Source organism: Acanthopagrus latus, chromosome 10, assembly GCF_904848185.1.
Source record: "Acanthopagrus latus isolate v.2019 chromosome 10, fAcaLat1.1, whole genome shotgun sequence".
Taxonomy (NCBI): domain Eukaryota; kingdom Metazoa; phylum Chordata; class Actinopteri; order Spariformes; family Sparidae; genus Acanthopagrus; species Acanthopagrus latus.
The window spans coordinates 4,879,447-4,886,594 of NC_051048.1; the positions used below are offsets into that span (position 1 = coordinate 4,879,447).

Sequence of the window (7,148 nt, forward strand, 5' to 3'; positions counted from 1 at the left end):
AAAAAAGTTGAAGATAAATTTTCTGAAATTTTTCTCACAAAAGGATTTTTCTCCCCTGAAATTATTTATTTTCTGATGATAATTTTCCACTTGACTTCACACATGAAATTAAAATGTCTCCTGAAATTTGCCCAAAAAAAATTCTCTGGATTCTTTTTTTTTTTTTTTCATTTCAGGAAAAAAAAAACATTTCCAAACAAAATGCGAAACTTTACTCTACTTCAAAAACATGACAACATTTCTCCTGAAACCTCTCCTGGAAAAAAAAAACCTTTCTGGTGAATTTCTTTTTTTAAAGAAAAATGTAATGTGAAATTTTCCGAAAAAATTCTCTTGACAGTTTTAACATTTCATGATGAATTTCAGGAGACATTTTCACACTAGAAATAAAATAATTCCATTCCATAATATCCATTTGAAGATATTATTTTTTTCAGCCCCCATAAAGAAATGTTTTTCCCAGTTTGGTTTCCAAGAACTCTGCACAGAACCCTGATCCTGATCTCGATCCAGTCCAACAGCTTTGGGAAGAAGCCAAGTCTTCATCTTTCAGCATCAGAGTTGGACCTCAGTGATTCTCTAATGGCTGAATATGAACAAATCCCTGCAGCCAGGTTCCAACATCTGGTGCACAGCCTGGAAAACAGAAGAGTGAAGGCTGTTGTATCATCAGATTAATGGCTTTTATTCTGGAATCAGATGCACAACCTGATGGTTTTTAATACCTTAAGTTTTAGTTTTCCGATCCCTTTATTTGGCTCCTCGGCTGCATTCCAAACCCTCTCCTCCCTGCCTCTCTGCTCTCCTTCCTCTCATTTATTCGATCTGTCTCCCTCAGTAGTTTCCATCACAGCCAGCTGTCAGATCCACCTGGACCTGGACATAAAAAGCCAAAGCAAACAGTTTGATACGAAGCGTCCTGACTGATGAGGCCGTAAGTCACCGAACCATCAGGCCTCTGCGGGAGCCGCTTGACTGATGTCTGACCTGCCGAGTCTTTGCGGATCTTCCTTTGCTTTCGCTGACAAACATCATGTGTTTCTCTGAAGTTTGTGGATTTCAGCTGAAAAAAAAAAATATGACAAGAATCCTTTTTTATTATACGTCTAAACAAGCCTGATTGTGATCCAACAGGATCCTATCAGCTCTGAAATACATAACGAGATTAATATGCAGCGTCTGCGGTTAACACGATGCAGTGCGACCACACTTTACCTCGGCAGCGTAGCTGTTTGTCTGAATGAAATGATGAAAATTCAGAGAGAAGTGATGCAGATGTGAGAGAGACGATCAGGTAACAACAAGAAACAGCATGTGTCAACCTCAATATACTCTTTTGTTTCTTATCATGAAATTTTTAAAACTTGGATTCCCTGCTGTTCTGTTTGTTTTCGCCCCCCCCGACCACATCGGCATGACTTATTTCATCCTCTTTCAACTCTAGCCGAGCTGCTCTCAAAGCTCTGGAGCCGTACCAGTAAGAAACGAGTTTCTGTTGGTCTGGTAAACAGCAGGTTGTTTTTTTTTATCAGTTGCTAAACTTTTGATGTTTCTGCCTGATGAAGGATTAAAGCTGAGCTGTTCTTGATCCATGGCAGCTTCTTTCGGGGGCTTTCTGACGGTCAGGGGTAGAATAACTAAAAAGAACCATGTGGTGGAAAACCAGCGGCTCACAAAGTTTGGAGCAGCCTACAGCACTATATCTCCCTCGAAGACCCGGCATCACACTTTCCTGCACACCAAAGTTGTGTTACTTCTCCTATTCCTGGATAGGTTGACTGTTGGCGTGTACTTACGTTTAAACAACGTACGTGTAAACAAACCTGAGCTCGTCTTCCTCCCTATACGACTTTTCCCTTTTTTAACTACTTCTTCTGTCTTCTTCCTTTTGAGCTTTAATACTCGTTACAGCCACTAGAGGGCGCCACCTGACAAGAAAAGTTAATAGGGGGCTGTGATAACCTGGCTGTGGCGGCTGTAGCTCAGCAGGTAGAGCAGGTCAGCTAGCAATCGGAAGGTCGCTGGTTCAAATCTGAGCTGAGCGGCATGTCGAAGTGTCCTTGAGCGAGATGCTGAACCCCGAATTGCTGGTGATGTACAGTTGGCACTGTGCATACCAACAGAGTTCGACTGACTCTCACTGAGGTCGCACCGCCCTCATGTCAACTTACCTTAAAGAATCTTTTCTTTAAACTTTACCAGGTAGTCATGTTGCCCTAACGAACCAAACGTGACTGTTTCACATCGTTAACATGGCCGTTATATAAGCGGATAGTGTTAAAGGGGCGCTATGTAGTTTTTAGACGAGAAATTCAAACTCAGAATTTTTATACTTACAACATTTATGAGGTAATAACACAATGTCGGACATATTTATCTTTTCATTAAGTGAATAAACAAGCTGTCTTCAGAGGAAAATAAGGTCCAGGACACTGTTTGGGGCTTGAAAGGTGGCAGGGTCCGCCACATACAAACATACAGCGTGAAGTTTTAAGGTCAGTTTGTTTAGGCTTTAAAAAAGCCAAGGTAATAAACTACGTAGTGCACCTTTAAGTAACACTTGAAAAGCTTACAGCGTGTGCTACTTAAACACCCTCCAGCGAGCTCACATTGTTAGACTGTTGTTAAACGCAGCAGCGGGTCACCAGGAGGGACGATCCCGCGGTCCCTCCTCAGAGTCCGATCGATACACACCGCTGCCTGTGTACAGCAGCACACTCAGCGCGTGTGTGTGTGTGTGTGTTTGTGTTTATTCGTGGGAGACATCAGCGAGACGAATGATGCGAGGAGCGAGACATTTGTAAAACAGCGTGTGCATTAGCCGAAGCACTCGCAGGATAGAAAATGAAAAAAAAAAAAGAAAAGACAAACAGTGACGAGTGCTTGGTTTTGTCTAATGAGCCTCAGACAAACAGAAGCTCAGAGGGATTAATGTGTGAAGAGCCGCCGAGCGTTGTGCTGACGCTGCCACGCTGAGCCACGAAACAGACAAACTAATGAACGAGTTCGTCAGAGGAAACAGTACAAACGAGGTGCTGCTGGATGCTGAGTTGGACTTTTTTATTTAAGTGTAGACTCATTTTTAAAAACACTGGTTGTCTCAAGGGAGGTATTAACTGGAAATGCACATTATTTAGTGGAAGTGCCAGAACTTTGCTCATGAGTATGGAAGCTCAGAGGAGCCAATGAGGATATTTATTTTTACTGGTGATCCATTTTCTACATTTGATCTGAACAGTTTTCTCTCCTGTGTTTATGCCATGAGAAGTGGAGGTGGAGAAGAAAGTTTCGACAGGACAATCTAAGTTGTTTCTTTTTTCTTTTTTTTCCCCCATCTGTGATAAATTGCAGGAGAAAATGTTTTCTCCTATTTGTGTGAAACTAAGTTAATTTTTTTTTCTCCAAGAGATTGTGTTTTGAAAAAAATCAAAGGGTGTTCGAATGAAAGACGACGGGACGCAAACTTTCCTCAGATCATGTATAACAACAGAGATATTATTTTCTCTCGTCCAAACTTTTTTCTTTTTTTCAGTTGAGTAGGCACATAATTTTCTCCTCTCTAGACAAATAAACAAAACTTGATTTCACATATGGAAACATTTTTTTTTTCCCTACTTGGTTTCATGTAGGAAAAAAAAAATCCTTTTATTTTCCCAACATGGTCTCAAATGAAAGATGCAAGGACACAAACTTTCCTCACATCACGTGTTAAAAAACTGAAAATTTCTTTACTCCTGCCAAAACTTTTCGATTTATATCACACATGGAAAAAAACAAAACAAAACTTCTCGTGATTTTTTTTTTTCTAATGAATGAATGAAAGATGCAGGGACACAAACTTTCCATGGAAGTTTCAGTTATCATCAAAATAACAACCGAAATTTTCTTTTTTTCCGGCTAAAACTTTTCTCTGTAACTTTCTGAGACTTGACTTGAAGTTAAAATAAAAACAGATTTGTTTATTTTATTTTGCTTCGTTTCACAGTAAAAATCTTTCTTTTGAATGCCCACACTGTTTTTCCACACGATTTTTTCATCTTAAAAGAAAAAAAAAAAGAAAAAGTGTCTTTCACAAAACTACAAATTTCTCCTGAACATTTCCTTTCCTCTAACACGCATGATTTATTTTCTCACATTATCCTTTTTTCCACCAGTTCTCAAGTCATGAACAAAGGACAGAAAACAAATCAGACCAGACTTCCTCTGGGCCTCTGTACATGTCCAACCATCCTGTGAGTGTCTCCACACTAAAGTCACGACCGGAGGAAGAAATCATCCTTCATTTTAGGGTTTAAGAATCATTTTAATAGGGTTGTAGATATTTCAGGGAATCATTGAGGAATTATCAAGTAAAGTCTCTGTAATTGTGTGCTCATGTATTTAATTCCTTACAATAAAATAAAAGACTCTGATAGGAAGCTTACTTTTCTCGCGGGAGGCAGAGAGGGACACGATGGAGGCGGCGAGATTGACAGTTCTGATGAGGAAGAAAACCTTTCCTGTAGAGGAAGAGGATGATTCCAGCCGTCTTTAGAACGAGGAGGAGAAGATTACAGGATGAAGACGCGGGATGAATGAAGGGAGAAGAAAAGGACTAAATCCTTAATCCAGAATTTAATTTCCCACTCGAACTGACATTTCTTATAGATACATTCACGCTGATAGCAGCCGTTTACCATGAAACAGAGCGGAAATGTCAAGTCTCTATAATGTGGGATAAAGAGAGCAGCTTGAGATGAGAGAAAAACCTGCTGCTGAGGAGGGATTTAACTGAAATCCACAGGTTAGAGGAGGAGGAATAAATATGAAATGGTTTAATATAAACTTTCAAAAGAGGTTCGAACTATAATATCAGGAAAATCATACTCATTTATATGAAGATAAGTGTGAAACAGGCTGTAATGATCACTATTTCTACATCAACAATAGGTAAAATGACGTAAGAGGGATCTCGCATCTGAATCTGCTGAGGGATTTTAGTGTCTTTCAGCTGTTTGTTTTGGTTTTAATGGCCAACAACCTCACATTTTTAGTTATTTTTCATAAACTGTTAAACTACAGCTCATGTTTCTGTTATCAAAAAAAAAAAAAAAAAAAGATTCCAGTTTGAACTGGTTAAAATGTTAATACACACATTAACAGCAGACAGATGAAGGAATGAAGTGACTAGCTGGTGAACATAGTGGAGCTATTTCGCAGCTAAACAGATATTTAGCTCAGAGGCTGGTGGAGACCAAAATTGGAGCTAAAAATTAAACCTCTTGTGCCAAAATGTACACGTATATATATATTTTTTTCAAATACACTAATAATCATCTCAATGAACTCATTTCACATTGCCAAAAGACCAGTTTGCTTTTTCTTTTTTACCCCTTGTGTGTCCCGTTCGTTATCATAAGACGAGATTGTTTGCTCCGTCATGAGTTCAGACAATTCCTCAACTTCTTAAGCAAAACAAACAATTTATGAAGCCACTGAATTGTCTGAAAAATGAACCAAAGCTCAAAACAAGTTCTTGTTTTTTCTTAGCTCATTAAAATTGACATTTTGGTGATAACTTGTGCACTGTGGCTGTCAGATTCTGGTCCATGGATGCTGGACCTGGGGGCGCTGAGGAAGCTAAAACGAGGCTATAACATATCCCGAATTTACAAAGGCTTAAATCATTAAGGATCTATCATTGACAGCATTTTCTAAAGTTTCTAAAGTTTCTCCTGATGCAACAACTGACAAAACTGAGTGATTTTTTAAGGGAGTCTGGGGACATTCTCTCTCTTCATTTCCTTACTGTTGTTGACTCTCGTTAATGTTGTTGTTTTGACCTGTAATATGTTGGTGTTTGAGCTTACCATCTGCTGTAGTTTCAAAGCATCCCCTTCCTCTGTTGATGATGTAATCAGTCTATTAAGCAGGAACCAGCTGGGGTCAAAGAATATCCACTATTACAGTAATTTATACACAGTCGGGAGGATTTTACAAATAGGATTCGGTTGAAACATCTAACATGAGCCAATTTCTTCTGAAAGCCTTAAATCGCCCCTGCAGTGGTCGGTCTTATCGCACATGAAATGCAACTTAGAAACATGAGACAAATTCCACAGAAATCTGGGAGGAACGATGTCACTTCATCTTCGTTCATGCTAAATTGAAACCGACGCTCCCGGAGGTTTTCCTTTCTCCACCCTCCATTAACATGAAGATAATCCCATCCCTCGTCGAATGACCCATGTAGTGTCAAATTTGTACGGCGGTATGAGGTGATAAATCCAGGGGGTGAGGAAAAAAGACGAGCAAGAATAAAAAGGAAGGAGGAGCAGGAGAATTTGTGGGAGGGGGGAAGAATGATAGGGAGATAAAATGGAAAGGGAAAGTGGTGAGGAAATGGAGTAATAAAACTGTAGTATGGAGAACGGATAAAAAGAAGACGGATGAAGAATGGGAATAAAAATAGAAATAAAGGATATACAATAGAATGATGAAGAGGAATGAGGGTGGCATGAAGAATAAAGAAAAACTGAGGCGTGAGAGAGAAGCAAGAAATATAGAAAATATTGCTTGAAAAAACTACAAATCTAGCAACAGAAAACCTGATTAGACTGAAAGGGGGAGACTGTGAACAAGGATTTACTCTTCTACTTTCACACCAACTCTCCCCGAAGTTCCTTCAAGGACATGAAATCTCTTCTACTTACATTTTCCTCCGACCTCTACCTCCCCCCAGCCTCCTGTACCATATGAAGAATCCTAATAGCTCAGCTGAGCAGAGGGGAAAACTTCATTTAACCACTTTTGCTCAATGCACCACCTCACGACTTTACTAATTTGACACTTTGTTGGTGACACTTTGCTTCGTGTCTTTGGTTTAGCTTGCTTATATTCAAGTTTAACGTTTAGATAGCCATTTTGTGGTGACAATACCTAGTGTGTTTTTAAGAGACCTGGAGACATTTCCAGCTGCTTTTGTGGAGTCAACACAGGGTGTTTGTTTAAGAGACCTGGGGACATTTCTAGCCCTTTATGTGACATCAAAAGCATGTTCTTTTTAGAGGACACCGGGGAACCTTTCCAGCAGTTTTTGTATCGATCCAAGTGGGGCTTTTTTTGTTTGTTTTTTCAAGAGACCTCGAGGCATTTCTATTGTCAAACCA

General features: G+C 39.5%; 1 long non-coding RNA gene across 1 annotated transcript; it reads right to left on the reverse strand.

The window, feature by feature from the left end:
* Window positions 1-454: 454 nt before the first annotated feature.
* On the reverse strand, window positions 455-6,146 carry LOC119026626. The gene is made up of 4 exons (XR_005077195.1): window positions 5,850-6,146; window positions 988-1,063; window positions 726-876; window positions 455-636 (listed from the first exon to the last, which is right to left on the reverse strand). It is a non-coding gene; the product is annotated as an uncharacterized LOC119026626 (long non-coding RNA).
* Window positions 6,147-7,148: the final 1,002 nt, after the last annotated feature.